Raw genomic sequence first — 18,486 nt, forward strand, 5'->3', positions numbered from 1 at the left:
GCTTGAATAGGGTCATCTAGACCTTGCATTTTGGTGGAGAAAGGATCTCCACCGTTGATTTTGATCGGTGGGCCCATATGTAATGGGACCCACTTGATGTACGTTGTAAATCATGGAAGGGAGGGCCCATAGTACTGGGGTCCCTCCATCACTCGATCTCTTTATCTCTCTCTCTCTCCCTCTCTTTTTCATGTTTTGTTCCATGTGATGATGTGGCCATGTGGCCCACTCGAATGGACCCCACTATGATGTATGTCCTATCCACACCATCTAACCATTTGGTGGCCCACCTAGGCAGCACGATTGTAGGTGGGCCCCACCTTAGATATGTTATATGCGAGCCGTCCAACGTCTAGGGATGCTGGACATGACTTCACAGTGGAGTGTGCATGGACAGCGTGCTGTACTAACAACCAAAGACAATATATATATATATATATATATATATATATATATAATATTAGTGGTTTTTAGACTTTTGGGTGGGCCACTCATATAGGCCCCACCTTGATGGATTATCCAATCCATGCCGTCTATTCCATTCCCCAGCTCATTTTAGATGTTGAGCTGAAAAATGAAGTTAATCCGATTTTTTGACGGGCCATAACATAGAAAATATTGATCTTTACTGTTAAAATCGACTAGGACCCACTTTGGGCCAAAACATGTCGCATATTGGGCTCGTTTGGTCCGTCATGAGACGTAGGACCCAACCAGTGGGTTGGATTTTCCAGATACGGGTCCTACCTAGGAAAAACTGCGATAAAACCAGTTTTCAAAATTAATAATAATAATAAGCTAACACCAGCGTCTGCTGCTGGTGCTGATAGAGGACGGTAGCAGCCTCCTATGGCTGCATTTGACGGACGGGCTAAGGACCACGGGTCCCAACCAAAGGCCCCACCGTGATGTGTGTCAAACATCTCCACCATGCATTTGATGGACCCCACCTAGATATTGTGATACTCCAAAAATCACCGTAGGTGGAGCTCAGGTGGCCCACGTCACAGGAAACAGTAGATTGAACGACTGTCATTGGAACCTTGTTTGGATTCACAGAAGTTTTAGGTCATTATGAAATTTGTTTTTCCTCTTCATGCAAGCCTCTATGACCATATCAACGGCTTGGATGGCAGATAAACATTATGGTGGGCCCCCACGTGGGACCCACTTCTGTGGATGGATTGGCCAATGCACCCTCATAGCTATATAGCTGCTGTATTATCGACAGTAAGTTCCGCAGGTCCCACAACAGCCTTCCAGCTGGTGTGTTGACGTCAGCAAGTTGGGTGGGATCCACCTTGATGTAAGTGTTTTATATCCACTCTGTCAGTCTAGTAAGGGGACGTGGACCCCACGTTGATGCATGTGCTTCATTCCATGTCGTTCGCTCGAGGGTCCCTGTGATTGCATATATTTCTCCAAGCCATCCATCTATTCAGATCAATAGGACCCACCTTGATGTACCTATTATATAGGTGGACCCCGGCATGATGTATATGTTTTATATCCACACTGTCCAACTATCTGGACGGTGGAAACCTACTGTGATTTGTGTCGCCGTCCATCTGGACGATGGGGACCATAGTGATGTATGTGTTATATACACAGTCCATCCATGAGACCACCGTAATGTATGCATAGTATATCCAGCTGTTGGGGCCCACCTGTGGTGTATGCAGGGCCCACCTATTGTGTCGGGCCCACCTGCTAGTTGTACGTGGCCCATTTGATATGTATAAGGCCCGTTGTTGAGGCCCACCTTGATATGTATGAGGCCGTTGTTGAGGCCCACCTTAATGTGTATAGGGCATGTTGTCGAGGCCCATGTTATGAGACCAACCTTAACATATATAAGACCCACGTGATGCGGCCCATTTGATGTATTGGAGGCCCATGGGTCGAGGCCCAATGGGATGTGCATAAGACCCATTGTGATATATTTGAGGCCCATGGGACGTGGCCCATTGTGATATATTTTCGGCCCATTTGGTAAGGCCCATTGTGATGTATCCATGGCCCATGGGCGCAGCCCATCGAGATGTATCTGAGGCCCATGGGCGTGGCCTATTGTGATACATTTGAGGTCCTTGTAGGAAGCCCAACGCGATATACTAGAGGCCCATGAATGAGGCCCAATGTGATGTAGGTGTGGTCGTTACGTTGTGTATGAATCTTTTTGTAGGCCACTCCTTGGGAGCAATGTTGGTTAGATGTCCACATTGATGTGCAATGATGGTTAGATGTCCTCATTGTGACCTTCCCGTAGGCTTTGTTAGGCCTATTCGCACCATTCTCTAAGTGGGTTAACCCAAATAAGTGGGCCCCATTCGCCATAGACGGATGGCTCCGTGCCATCAGATTTGATATAACCATGGTCATGGGTCGATCTTTATGTGATGGTTGATTAGTTATCCATCTATGGACCCCACCTTATTTATATGTTGATTGTCGGTTTCGATTAACGATGCTGATTATCGGTGCCGATTGTCGAGGCTGAGTCCCATCGACGATGCCGATTCCGTTTGTCAAGACCGATTGTCGAAACCGATTTCGATTGTCGATTTCGATTGTCAAGGCCGAGTCCGATTGACGAGGCCGATTCTGTTAGTCGAGGCTAATTTTTTAGGCCGATTCTGATTGTCGATTCTGATTGTTCATTCCGATTGTCGAGGCTGATTCCGATTGTCAATTTCGATTGTCGATTCCGATCTTCAAGGCCGAGTCAGATTGATGAGGCCAATTCCATATGTCGAGGCCGATTCCAATTGTCGAAGCTGAGTTCGATTGACGAGGCCAATTCCGTTTGTCGAGGCCGATTCTAATTGTCGAAGTTGAGTTCGATTAACAGGGCTGATTCCGTTTGTCGAGGCCGATTCTGATTGTCGATTTCGATTGTCGAGGTTGATTGTATAGGTTGATTATCGAGGCCGATTCCGATTGTCGAAGCGTAATGTGATGTATATGCGGTTCGTATTTGAGGCACATTGTGATGTATCTTAGACCCATGTGAGAGGCCCATCGTGATGTGTATTGAGCTCTTGAGTAAGGCCCATGGTGTTGTATATTAGACCCTTGTACGAAGCCATGGGTCCACTATTTGTTAAGCTCTATGTGGGTCATTCCTTGGGGCAATGTTGGTTAAATGTCCACATTGTCGAGGCCAATTATTGATGTCGATTATTGATACCAATTATGAGTATGTGATAGCATAGCATCATGATACATGCCTATATGCATCATTTGTATGTTTGTTATAAGATGTGGTTGACCATTGCATATGTCATTGGGCAAGTTGTTATGAGACTCCCTAATAGGCGGAGGTTATCTCACATGAGCACACGGTATGCGTAGGATTGATGCATGACTGGATTGTATGACTCGTGTATTTTGCATTATGTGTTGTGATTACTGTACACCCTTACGACATCAGGGCTGTAACCTCCACAGGCATATCGTGAATGGCCAGATGGGACACCGAAACTGTTTGGTTCGAGCATCGGGCTGCCATAGATGGCCCTGGGTGAAAATCCCTAAACCCTCTTAGTACCAGAGGACATTCAAATGTTGAGACCGAGTGGATATACATGAGCACCCGAGTGTCGGATAACAGGAGGTCATGTCTCCCACTGTGTCTAGTCGGTTGGGAGGGGGTGTGGCCTTACCCGTCCGAGGGAGTAGGCATAACTAGGCTAAGTTTGACCAGCTCGAGGAATGGGTCCGATATTGACAAGCCGAATAGGTATTAGTAGACTACTGGCTAGGCGGATAGTGAGGTCTCTTCCACTTACCTAGTTGTGCGCTTGATGGGGCGGTAGGTGGTGTTGAGTGTACTAGACCCCGGTGATGATCTCAGAGAGGAACCATACTGATATATGGACTTATTGAGTAGGAATTGCATACTCATTCATTCATTCATTCACTATCCACTTGGGCTGGTGGTGCGTAACTATTTGTTACGTGTACCTTTGCAATGGCCAGGATTTTGATTGGGGCGCGCTACTAACCTGAGATCAGGAGTTTACCACATTGAGTCTGACTATCCAAATTTAGGTATGGGACTATTTTGGATAGAAGTCTCTTTTGATGGACCTCATAGCCTATGATACTACGTACTATCATCCTGACTTCACACTTCAGCATGGTCATTCCATTCGCACCGCATCTCGCATTACATCCGCAGCATATGGCATTTTGGGTTACTATGTTTATGCATTTATACAGCCTAGATACGACTGACGGTATTCGTAGACTCATCAGGATTTGCATATTGCATTACATCCTTGGCATATGTTATTGTCTTATTATGTTTCGCATTGTATGGCCTTAGTATGGCCAATAACGTTCATGTCTTGCATCTCATAGCCTTGGTACGACTGATAGTATTCATGGACTTACCAGTATATTTTTGCTTACTCTGATATCGTGTGATTCATGATCTTGTCAGTTTTTTCACTTATTGTGATTACTCTGATATTGCTTACTTGGCATTTACCTTACACACACTTTCACACTACCAAAAAAATAGCCAAAGGCTACAGACCATGTTGGTTTTTAGCTATGGATATAAACCGTAACTCTATTGCTACGGATTAAAACCGTAGCTATAAATAATAAAACCCGTAGCTAAAAGTTAACACCACCACCTGTGCCTTCACCATGTGACAGCCCAATATGGAACTCTACAAGGCCCATTAAAATGTTTATGCTCCATCTAATACGTCTATATATTTTAAAAGATCATTTTAAGGTAAGATCCTAGAAAAGGAAGTACATCAAAGGTTCAAGTGGACCACACGGTAGGAAACAGTGGAGATTATATATGTACCATTGATCGATGGTGTGGTTCAATTGGACCTTAGATTTGCCTACATTTTTGTGCCATTTTCTATAAAAAAAATTTACAAAATTAATGGACGGAGTGGATATATCAAATGCATCATAATGGACCCCACAAAGCTCTTGATTGGACCGTCCATCCATAACCAGTCAAATGTGCAAACGCCGAGGGTTTCTAAAATTTCTCTCCCTCCACTCCGCGGAAAAAAACCCAAATCCGCAAGTCCCTTCTCTCTCGCTCTCTCTCTCTCTCTCTCTCTCTCTCTCTCTCTCTCTCTCGCTCCACTCTCCCTCTGTCACTCCCTCTCCCTCTCCCTCTCGACCCTTAGTCGCTCCATGCACATCAGCCTTAGTCGTGTTTTCATAACCAGGATTTTTGCATTTCCAGAAAGTAGAACTCACAATGACCTTTGAACTACTCATGTGACTGTTGAGAAGTCCAATTTTGCAAACCTTTCATCTCATTTCTTATTGTAGAACATGCAAGAAATCCATTTGTTGATCACTGGTTCTAGGAGTCCAATGGTTGTCTTCGATAAATAAGACATTCTGAATCTTTGACCTAGCCTGACCAACCCAACCTGACCCAGCCTAACCCAGCCCGAGATGGGTTAGGATTGAGGATATAGTATGCTGGGTTGGGCTCAGGTCGGGTCGGACCACAGGTTAACCCAACTTGATCTCAGGTTGGGCTCGGGTTGACCCTCAACCTGACCCGACCTGCCAAGTTGCATCCCTAATATGCATGCTAGGACCTGCACTATTGCATGTACATGGAATTCATGCATGTGGAATAACCTGACTAAATTGATTAAAATGATTTTTATACCTGCAGGATATCCATTAGCCAATCCTTTGGCACCTTACCGAAACATCTCACAGCTTCTGACCACTCGTTTTCAGAACTTGCCTATTTCTCCACTAGACCATCTTCACAGGGAGAAGCAGGCAACAAACAGAACAACAACTCCATGCATTTCTCCATGTTTGATATATACTCTGGGACCTCAATAGAAGATTCGCCTAGAGAATGATACAAACCACTCCAGAATGAAGTTCGCAATAAGCTTTTCTGATCTGGATTGTTTGACTGATAAGAAGTGGAGGAACTGAAATAATCAACAATGTCATCAAACAACTTCTCCAGCCTGGAACCTGAGAAGATTTTTATCGCATCTACTAAATGGCGTAATAGAAAAGACTGCAGATTCAGCTCTTGCATCCTGAACCTGGATATTTCAGAGAGCTCATCCACAAAAAATAGGAGGGGACTGACTTGATTTGCATGAGCTAAGGAAAAACGTATGCATTCCTCTCGTAGTGCTCCTTTCTTGAGAACAATATTCGGGTTTAACACACTAGAAACTTGATCCTCATATTTCATGCAACGTCTAACAATAGCCCCCCAATCCAAGGATGGTAGTCTAGGAGCTTGGGAGAGGCACCTTAAAATAGTTGCAACTGTATTCACATGTGTGATTGTACCCATCTGAAAATTACCCAAAATAAAGAGATGGAAATGCTAATCAGCAGGTCTTAGATAAGGAACAACAATGTCATCTCTATCAGAGATGGTAGATGCTATCAAAAGATCTGATCTTGCTACTACCAGTTTGGGGCTTTAAAATTTTCTGAAAAACAGAGAAGGTATTTTTTATATACTGCTCCTGGAACGTTAGTTTCTTTAATTGGTAGTTTTGAGTTCTTCTCATGGTTCCCAATGCTATCAAGGCATATTTTTTTATGTGCTCTGCTATTTGTCACTGCTTAAGGATGTTGGCTCTCTTCATATTCTTATTATTTGTGTCTAACCCTTTGTATTTGGAAAACAAAGCCGTATACCAGGGTATACGAAAGGGCAAAAGACTACAATGGGTAAGGCCTGAAGCTCAAGAAGGGTGTGATGTGTCAGATTGGTTCAACATCATGGTACTCCATTAAAACAGGTTAGACATTGTCTTTGAGAGTAACCTAGAAGTTAGAACACATGAAAAGAAAAGAGTCTCCTCAATAAATTGATTCGTGATGAGTATTTCTCGTGAGTTGCTATATGTTTTTAGTGGGAAATTAAATGCTTACCTGATTAGTTGCTGCTTATAATTGTACGTCTGTGCATTGCAGGATCAAGACAAATCCCAAAAACGCGATAAATGAACATTTCCTGCCACAATTCCTGGACTTCATAGTGTGGAGGCATGAACATGAATGCCTCGTTGATCCACAGGTATTGCTGATAACATTTTTTGTTGCCTGTGGATTACTTCCTTCTTATTGCATCTTATTGAGGGTAGCTTCTAATTTCATAGGAAGTTCATGGGATGGACTTTCATATAACTCAACCAGGGTTGTCTGTTGCACATCATTAATCGATGGGGAAGCAAAACTTAAGCATGTCCCTCTTTTAGAAATTAAGGTTGTTTTGGTGAAGGAGTCTAGTTCTTTTTACCTCCTTTCATCTTTTTCGTCAATGGTCATACATGTGAAATACAGCTGGTGATTTCTATTTATAGGGGAATCAATATCGTGTAACTAAAATACCTTTGAAGTCAGTGAGGCCTTTTGAATATGCTGAGGTATAGAGTTCTGTGGAATTTCGTTTTCATATTTTTGAGTATTTTCATACCATGTCATGCTTTCTAAGCAGGTCATTTTAAAGGACGAGGCGGACATTGACCCCAATGATCAATCATCTGTTCTTGAGCATTTGGACAAAGTTGTATGGATTTTTCTTTCCCACTTTCATTAAGACCTACAAAACCTCATACCTTGATGGCTACATACTAGTAACTATATTTTAATAAGTTCAGACTGCTTCAGGTCAGAAATCTAATTGAGAAAGGTAGCAGAAAGACTGTTAGTAGGTTCAGACTGCTTTAAGCTGGCTTTAGTCTGTATTATCTAGTATTGAATTGAATTAAAATAACTAGTAGTTCAGTAAAGTGGAAACTACCTTTTGGAATGTTTTATACAGAAAATAAACCTCTTTTTCTAGCCTTTCTTGGGTATGCTTGGTTATCATCTGATTCTTTTAGATTTCCTTTTCTAAGTTCATTTGAAATATGATTTATGAGAAAAATGCCAAGAGGATTCATCGAAGATGATCGAAGAGGATCTTCACAACATACATGCCAAATTGCCAATGTAAGCAAGAAATGAGTAAGGTTGACGTTGTTATTCTGGAACTTTTGTACTAAAGTTGAAGCTTTTGAATCATGGAGGTAGGGGCAGCTTGTTACTTAATTCTTGTCAAGTGACATTTCTGCATATAAAACTAACAAATATGGAGATCCACGGTAACTTAAATTTCCCAAGGCAATCTCATTGGGATTGCCTTAGGAAATAACATATGCGAATTGAATTGCTTATGGTCATTTAAATGAAGAGGAAATAACAAAAATAATGGTGTTTCTTGGCATGCACATGTACTAACACTTGAGTGCTTTATAGGTAACTCAGATATTTGCATTGAGAACCAGTTAGAATTTGCTGATTTACATTTTATCTTTGCATATTGGAAGCTTATCATGGTCATAGGTTCCAAAGAACATTCCTGTTGGAAGGTATATCTTCAAATTATCAGTTCATCTCTTGTAATTGATAAGAATTTTGTTCTTTTAATTGGTTGGAAGTGTCTGATTTTTAATTGGTTGGTTATTTGTTCCAATGCAAACTAGTAAATGTATGCAGAATTCTGCTTGTCATTTTATTTTTTGCAGATGCCAAAGTGCTTCATTGTTGTATGAATCATCAAGTATCCAATGCTAGGTGCTAATATCTCAGTTATGTCAGGTACGTAAGGCACATATGTTCATACATACATAAATTTGTATTTCATTGACAGGTAAAGAGAATTTTATTAAAAACAACACCAATGGGCTAGCATATTACAACATATAGAGTAAATATGCAACACCATTGGAGAAAGTAACTAATGGATTGGTGTTCGGTCCAAAATCGCTAGACAATAATAGGAAACATTGAAAACTATCATCTTCCTAATTGAACAGGGCTTCCGCAAGTATACTTACGACTTTTGATCTACTTCTATAGTGGTAATCTGCTTGGTGTCAGTCAATTGGTAATGACATGACACAGTGTATTTCTTTCGTTCTACCTTATGAGCATCTAGAAGGAATCTAAAGATGAAAATTTTGTTGGCTTCATTATGTATTCAACAACGTGGTTAAAACTCAATTCTAAAGGAAGCAAGTTTCAAGTGGGATGATTGATAGAGCATGATTTAGTGGAGCAGCTTTTTAATGATTGATGTGACATTGTTTTGCACATGCACATCCAGCTTGTAACCTTCATGCAATTGAAACTGAAATCTCGGCATGGAGAAAGACGTCCAATTGCACACTTCTTCCATTGATATGGATTGAAGAAGATAGCCCTTAGCAACATGTTGACTAGGAAATAAGTCTCGACCTCCTTGGCATTCTTTATAAATTATTATCAGACAATTTAATAAATATGTAAAATAAATTCATATAACATAAGTAGTATAAAACATAATGCGTAACAACAATTGAGGATGTGTGCTTTGCTGGTTAGGAGTTCTGCTTAGTTAAAGGGAAGACGGGGTTCAATTCTTTCTCTTTGCTTATTTTTATTTTTATTTTTATATAAAACCAAATAGAGAGCGACAGCGAGTCGCATTGAGTTGCTCCTACTACTGGGTTTCCTGATGACTTGGCTAGAAATTTTGCTGAGTCTAGTTACTTGGCTGAATTTTGGGTTGATTTGGCAAATTTTAGAACTATGATTTCATCTGCAGCTGCTACTCATATGTCATCTCTTTGTACTTGTGATTTGATGGATTCACAGATTTCCTGTGTTCTGAACAGTTGGCACTTTCTTGCAGATTTTAGTCCTAATTGCCAATGGCTCAGTGGAGATGGAAGTTGTTATGATAATTGATATTCTGCGGAGCAAAGGCAAATGTGGTGGTAGCATCTATCAAAGATAAATTAGAAATAGTGGCAGCTAGAAAAGTGAAACTAGCGGCTGATATGCTCCTCAAGGAGGCTGACAAGCTGCAATATAACCTTATTGTTTTGTTGGTAAGTCATGAAGACCATACATTTTGAGACACATTGCATATCCACACTTTCAAGGAGTGGAAACTATTGAGCATTCTATTAGTAAGGCTTGCATTCTTTCATATCTTGTGCTTGCTTGCTTGGTTTTAGGAGGATTTGAGTTCTGAATCATTATTCTTTGCTAGTGATGTTTTTTTTTTTTCATTCCTTTTCCAGAACAACCATATGATCTTGATCAAAGGCTGTTCCACTAGTGATGGAAACTGCATCTGCGTCAGGAACTTGCAGGGATCATCAAGCTTTCTGCACCATCCAGTTTCAGTCTATTTGAAAGCTGAAAATTCATATGGATTTCAATGGATTTCACTTGATGAAACTGAGGTCACTCCCTACAGGTGAAGTTCTTGTTTTTATCATGTTGTTTACACACCCTGAACACACCCACAATCCGAAATACAAGTTGAATCTCAACTAAACAATGTGGTAGACTTTAGGAAGGTTTTAATGGTGAGCGTCACTCCCCCCATTGTTTTCTATGTTGGGATCTACTACTGCTGTGGATCTGCCTCTTTCTTTATCTCGTGCTATGAAATAATATTCTTTTGAAAGTACGAGTGCGGGAGCCGAAGCTTTCGGAGTCCGAACTCCTTTTGAAAAATAGAAAAATGGGAATATTAGTAAATATGGATTTTCCTGTTAAGAAAAAAATGGAAGGTAAAGGAGAGACATAACTGAAACTTTGCACTGTGAAAAGTAATATTAACCATCTTACTTTCCCCATTGAATTTGACATCCAGGAAATGGACCTTTTCCAGAAACCATGGATTTAAAACCATTAAATCCTTCTTAGAAATCTGAGTTTATTAAACTGAATTAAATTATTAGAATTCAATTTTGTTGAATATACAAACGCAAGGTTTCCATGAATTAGGCAAATGAATTCATTCTAACCCATTTTGTTGAATATCCAAATGCAATGATTTATTATTATTATTATTCTTTTGTGATATGCAATAACTTTTCAGAATTCATATGTAGGTGCATACTTGTGCTCATTCACATGGACTTTGACTATCTTTTTTAAATATCTTTAGTTTTTCTAATTTTTGTATCTAATTTTGAATTTCTAGGCCCTAAAATAAGATTCGAGCTGCCGTCAACAATGCTAATAAAATCCTCCAGGTCAGATTGTTGATTGGACCTTATTTTATTTAAATGATCTTGATAATCCATTTTATTTAAATGAGTAGACCCGGATGTGCATCGGAGTTATCCGGATGTTCAGCGGGGGTCCCTGGAATGTGGGAACTACTGTTATGACCATGATGAAGCTGTCCATTTCCTATGGACAACATTGGAGTGGCCTGACCATTTGGACAGGCCGTGTTTATATCTGTATTTGCTCAAAATTGATGGAACAGACCCGGATGTGCGTCGGATCTATCCGAATGTTGAGTGAGGATCCCTGGAAGGTGGGAACCGCTATTATGACCATGATGAAGCTGTCCATTTCTTATAGACAGCATTGGAGGGGCCTGGCCATTTGGACAGGCCGTGTTTATGTATTTGCTCGAAATTAATGCAGCAGACCCGGATGTGCATCGGAGCTATTCGATGAGCGTGGGTCCCTGGAAGGAGGGAACCGCTGTTATGACCATGATGAAGCTGTCCATTTTTTATGGACAGCATTAGAAGGGCCTGGCCATTTGCACTAGATGGCTGTGTTTATATCTGTATTTACAGGGACCATACCCTTAACCTAAACCAAAACCTATATCCTAAATCCTAAACCCGAACACATTCTCAAATCCTATAACTAATAACCTAAACCTATAACCTATAACCTAAACCAAAACCTATAACCAAAACGAAAACCAAAACCTATAGCCTAAACCCAAACCCATTCTCAAATCCAAAAACCCATAACCTAAACCTAAACCTTAACCTAAACCGTTAACCTATAACATAAACCAAAACCAAAACCAAAACCTATAACCTAAACCCGAACCCATTATCAAATCCCAAAACCTATAACCAAAACCAAAACCAAAACCTATAACCTAAACCCGAACCCATTCTCAAATCCCTAAACCTTAACCTATAACCTAACCTAAACCTATACTTATAACCTAAAACTATTCCCAAATCCCCAAACCTATAACCTAAACCTAACCTTTCCCTAAACCTATAAGCTAAACTCGATTCCCTAAAGTTAAACCTACACCTAATCCTAATCTCAACTCCCTAACCTAAACCTAAATATAAACTTGAAAACCCAAACTTAAACCCAATCCCGAACCTGAACCCGATTTCCTAAACCATAACCCATTCTCAAATCCAAAAACCTATAACCTAAACATAAACCAAAACTAAAACTTATAACCTAAATCAAAACCAAAACCTATAAGCTATAACCTAAATCCGAACCCATTATCAAATCCCAAAACCTATAACCTAAACCGAAACCAAAACCTATAACCTAAACCCGAACCCATTCTCAAATCCCAAAACCCAAACCTAAACCTAAACCTAAACCTAAAACCTAAACCCAAAACTATAACCTAAACTCAAATCCCTAAACCGAGACCTAAACCTAAACCTATAGCCTAAACTCAAATCCCTAAACCTTAACCTATAACCTAACCAAAACATATACTTATAACCTAAAACTATTCCTAAATCCCAAAACCTATAACCTAAACCTAACTTTCCCTAAACCTATAACCTAAATCAAAACATATAACCAAAACCTATATCCTTAACCCGAACGCAGTCTCAAATCCTATAACCTATAACCTAAACCTAAAACCTATAACCTAAACCAAAACCTATAACCTAAACCAAAACCAAAACCTATAGCATAAACCTGAACCCATTCACAAATCCAAAAAACCTATAACCTAAATCTAAACCTTAACCTAAACCGTTAACCTATAACCTAAATCAAAACCTATAACCTAAACCAAAACCAAAACCTATAACCTATAACCTAAACCCGAACCCATTATCAAATCCCAAAACCTATAACCTAAACCAGAACCCATTCTCAAATCCCAAAACCCAAACCGAAACCTAAACCTAAACCTAAAACCTAAAACCTAAACCTAAACCTATAACCTAAACTCAAAGCCCTAAACCTAGACCTAAACCAAAACCTATAGCCTAAACTCAAATCCCTAAGCCTTAACCTATAACCTAACCTAAACCTATACTTATAACCTAAAACTATTCCTAAATCCCAAAACCTAACACCTAAACCTAACCTTTCCCTAAACCTATAACCTAAACTCAATTACCTAAAGCTAAACCTACACCTAATCCTAATCTCAACTCCCTAACCTAAACCTAAACCTAAACTTGAAAACCCAAACTTAAACCCAATCCCGAACCTGAACCTGATTTCCTAAACCTAAACCATAACCCATTCTCAAATCCAAAAACCTATAACCTAAACCTAAACCAAAACCAAAATTTATAACCTAAACCCAAACCCATTCTCAAATCCCAAAACCTATAACCTAAACCAAAAACAAAACCTATAACCTAAACCCGAACACATTCTCAAATCTGAAAACCTATAACCTAAACCTAAACCTTAACCTAAACCTATAACCTATAACCAAAACCTATAACCTTAACCAGAACCCATTCTCAAATCTCAAAACCTATAACCTAAACCTAAACTTAAACCTAAACCTTAACCTAAACCTATAACCTATAACCTAAATCAAAACCAAAACCAAAACCTAAAACCTAAACCTATAACCTATAACCTAAACCAAAACCAAAACCTATATCCTAAACCCGAACCCATTCTCAAATCCTATAACCTAAACCTAAACCTAAACCTAAAACCTATAACCTATAACCTAAACCAAAACCTATAACCTAAACCAAAGCCAAAACCTATAGCCTAAACCTGAATCCATTCTCAAATCAAAAAACCTATAACCTAAACCTAAACCTTAACCTAAACTGTTAACCTATAACCTAAATCAAAACCTATAACCAAAACTAAAACCAAAACCTATAACCTAAACCCGAACCCATTATCAAATCCCAAAACCTATAACCAAAACCAAAACCAAAACCTATAACCTAAACCCGAACCCATTCTCAAGTCCCAAAACCCAAACCTAAACCTAAACCTAAACCTAAAACCTAAACCTAAACCTATAACCTAAACTCAAATCCCTAAACCTAAACCTAAACCTAATCCTATAATCTAAACTCAAATCCCTAAACCTAAACTTATAACCTAACCTAAACCTATACTTATAACCTAAAACTATTCTCAAATCCCAAAACCTATAACCTAAACCTAACCTTTCCCTAAACCTATAACCTAAACTCAATTCCCTAAACCTAAACCTAGACCTAAACCTAAACATATAGCCTAAACTCAAATCCCTAAACCTTAACCTATAACCTAACATAAACCCATACTTATAACCTAAAACTATTCCCAAATCCCAAAACCTATAACCTAAACCTAACCTTTCCCTAAACCTATAAGCTAAACTCAATTCCCTAAAGCTAAACCTACACCTAATCCTAATCTCAACTCCCTAACCTAAACCTAAACATAAACTTGAAAACCCAAACTTAAACCCAATCCCGAACCTGAACTTGATTTCCTAAACCTAAACCATAACCCATTCTCAAATCTAAAAACCTATAACCTAAATCAAAACCAAAACCAAAACTTATAACCTTAACCCAAACCCATTCTCAAATCCCAAAACCTATAACCTAAACCAAAACCAAAACCTATAACCTAAACCCAAGTCCATTCTCAAATCCCAAAACCTATAACCTAAACTTAAACCTTAACCTAAACCTATAACCTATAACCTAAACCCGAACCATTCTCAACTCCCAAAACCTATAACCTAAACCTAAACCTTAACCTAAACCTATAACCTATAACCTAAATCAAAACTAAAACCTAAACCTAAACCTAAAACCTAAACCTATAACCTATAACCTAAATCAAAACATATTACCTTTCCCTAAACCTTAACCTAAATCTATAACCTATAACCTAAATCAAAACCAAAACCAAAACCTAAAACCTAAACCTATAACCTAAAACCTAAATCAAAACATTAACCAAAACCTATATCCTAAACCCGAACACAGTCTCAAATCCTATAACCTATAACCTAAACCTAAAATCTATAACCTAAACCAAAACCTATAACCTAAACCAAAACCAAAACCTATAGCCTAAACCCGAACCCATTCTCAAATCTAAAAAACCTATAACCTAAACCTAAACCTTAACCTAAACCGTTAACCTATAACCTAAATCAAAACCCATAACCTAAACCAAAACCAAAACCTATAACCTATAACCTAAACCCGAACCCATTATCAAATACTAAAACCTATAACCTAAACCGAAACCAAAACCTATAACTTAAACCCGAACCCATTCTCAAATCCCAAAACCCAAACCTAAACCTAAACCTAAACCTATAACCTAAGCTCAAATCCCTAAACCTAGACCTAACCCTAAACCTATAGCCTAAACTCAAATCCCTAAACCTTAACCTATAACCTAACCTAAACCTATACTTATAACCTAAAACTATTCCCAAATCCCAAAACCTATAACCTAAACCTAACCTTTCCCTAAACCTAAACCTAGACCTAAACCTAAACCTATAGCCTAAACTCAAATCCCTAAACCTTGACCTATAACCTAAACCTATACTTATAACCTAAAACTATTCCCAAATCCCAAAACCTATAACCTAAACCTAACCTTTCCCTAAACCTATAACCTAAACTCAATTCCCTAAAGTTAAACCTACACCTAATCCTAATCTCAACTCCCTAACCTAAACCTAAACCTAAACTTGAAAACCCAAACTTAAACCCAATCCCGAACCTGAACCCGATTTCCTAAACCTAAACCATAACTCACTCTCAATTCCCTAAAGCTATAATCTATAACCTAAGCTTAAACCTAAACCTAAACCTAACCTAAACTTATAACCTTTCCCTAAACCTTTAACTTAAACCTAAACTTAAAACCTAAATGTATTCTCAAATCCTTAAACCCAAACCTACACCTAATCCTAATCTCAACTCCTTAACCTAAACCTAAACTTGAAAACCCAAACTTAAACCCGATCCCGAACCCGAACCCAATTTCCTAAACCTAAACCTTAACCTATAATCAAGTTCCCAAAAGCTATAACTTATAACCTAAACCTAAACCTATAACCTAAACCTAAACCTTAACCTAAACCATAACCAAAACCTATAACCTAAACCTTAACCTATAACCTAAACTTAATTATAACTTATAGCCTAACCTTAACCTAAACCTATAACCTAAACCTAAACCAAAACCTATAATCATATGGTGAGACCATTTCTTTTGTGTCAATTTCATTCCTCTTTGAGTTTTTTTTTTAATTCATTAAGAAAAAAAAGTGGTTATACGTGATGCACTTCTTTCACTGTCTTTCTTTTCCCCAATGGGCATTCTAATTTATGAATGACATGACTGTTTGTAGGATGATGGAATATACGAGCTATTGAAATTTTGGGGTGAAGTCGAGCACATTTCTCTAATGAAGCCAAAAATTTGTATTTTCAGCATTATTGTAATTGTAACTGTAATTGATTGTAATTGTAATTGATTGAATAAAGGATTGTAATTGTAATTGATTGAATGAAGGATTGTAATTGATTGAATGAAGGATTGTAATTGAATAAATGAATGATTGTAATTGAATGAATAAATGATTATACAGGTGGTAATTGAATGAACAAATGATTTAATTTTTCAGTGTACAATATAGCTACGGATATTGGCCGTAGCCACTATCAGACAGGTGTAGCCTTTTCAATTTTGGCATATTGCTACGGACTTTCAGCTACAAATAATATCCGTAGCTATTTGAAGTTTTCGCTACAGATATAATTACTACGGATTATATCTGTAGCTGTTTAACCTATAGCTACAGATTAAATTCGTAGCCATAGGCTCCAGACCTATTGTTACGGCACCTATGACGACGGTCGTGTTACGGACTAGCTACGGACTAAAACCGTAGCCTTTGCCCCTTTTTTTGTAGTGTCACCGACCTTTAAGCTTTCTATAAGCTTATGCACGATAGATGCGTGCAGGTGGCGTTAGGTTGCAGTAGCGTTGAGCTTGGAGAGTGTAGCTGTCTTCTGGAGCTTTGATTTTGATATATGTATTTTCCTTTCAACATTGTATTCAAATGATTAAATTAGTGGATATGTAATGATGATGTTGCCTTTATGATTTGGGTATACTTGTGGTTATGCTTCTTATGAGACAAATGTACATTGGAAAATCCTCCTTGTAGGATCCCAGGATCGAAACCTGACGTATGGACGCTGGGAGCCGAGAATGGGGTACTACGGAGGTTGTCGGCACCGGGTTCGGTGATCGGGATTCTTGTGAATCCGATTTTCGGGTTTGGGGCGTAACAGATACTAATTGAAATTATTGTTTATACCATTGATACTGAAGAATGAATATGAGACAATGTCTTAGAGGGGGGTGAATAGGACTTTTTAAATGTTTTTCTTATTTAAAAATCTTGATTGCTTAACGTAAATAATCATTCAGTTTAAAGCAAGTAAGGCAATATAACTCTAAAGACTTCCACGCCAATAGAGGGTCCAATCACAATGGCTATTCAAGATATATAAATAAATAACTAACCAAGTGATGTGAGCTTATGTGTGGAATGTGCTTCCTATCAATCTTAAGCATTCATCTAATCATGCATAAACAATTACGCATTCAAACTTAAATGATCATGATAAATGCGCAAAATGACCATTCCAAACACAAGTATGTATAGTGGTTCGGCTATGTGCCTACTCCACTCCCGGCATCCACACTCAATCTTAGAGTGCACCGGATTATACCATTAATGGTTTTAAAACTGGTTCACTAATAACCTTTGTAGTCCTACACTAAGGACACCAATTTATGCTCTCCGCAGGAGCAAAGGTCCTACACCTAAAACCCACGTTTAGGCCCACCGGCCAAGGTCCCACACAAGGCACCTCCGTTTAGGCCCACCGGTCAAGGTCCCGCACAAGGCACCTACGTTTAGGCCCACCAGCCAAGGTCCCACACAAGGCACCTAAGTTTAGGCCCACCGACAAAGGTCCCACACAAGGCACCTACATTTAGGCCCACAAGCCAAGGTACCACACTAGGAACCTAATCGAGTTTGTTGATAGCAAACTTTTAACCTCAATCATATATGAGGAAAGAGACTAAACTGTGAACTCTTAACATTGACACTTACTTGTCGAATTGAGTTCTCTTTTATAGCTCGTCTTGGGTTGCTTGATCTTCGCACTCTTATGCTTAAATCAGCTTCCCGGTGCTCCCCCAATCACGTAGCTTAGATTTTTCTGTTGGCTCATCTTCACAATCAAGAACCTTGCATAAGATATATCTATAAAGGTGACCAAGGTAATGGGAGTTGGTTAAATCTCCTATCTAGGATAATGAGTAGATTTTCTAAGGGATTCAACCTATAAATGCTCTAGAGTATCAAAAGACTAAGGATTTTTCTATTGGTTTAGTCTTTGTACT

General features: G+C 38.9%; 1 long non-coding RNA gene across 1 annotated transcript; it reads left to right on the top strand.

The window, feature by feature from the left end:
- Positions 1–6,568: 6,568 nt before the first annotated feature.
- On the top strand, positions 6,569–8,308 carry LOC131250073 (uncharacterized). Its single transcript, XR_009173039.1, has 3 exons — positions 6,569–6,785; positions 6,961–7,063; positions 7,484–8,308. It is a non-coding gene; the product is annotated as an uncharacterized LOC131250073 (long non-coding RNA).
- Positions 8,309–18,486: the final 10,178 nt, after the last annotated feature.

This window comes from Magnolia sinica, chromosome 6, assembly GCF_029962835.1.
Source record: "Magnolia sinica isolate HGM2019 chromosome 6, MsV1, whole genome shotgun sequence".
NCBI classification, from domain to species: domain Eukaryota; kingdom Viridiplantae; phylum Streptophyta; class Magnoliopsida; order Magnoliales; family Magnoliaceae; genus Magnolia; species Magnolia sinica.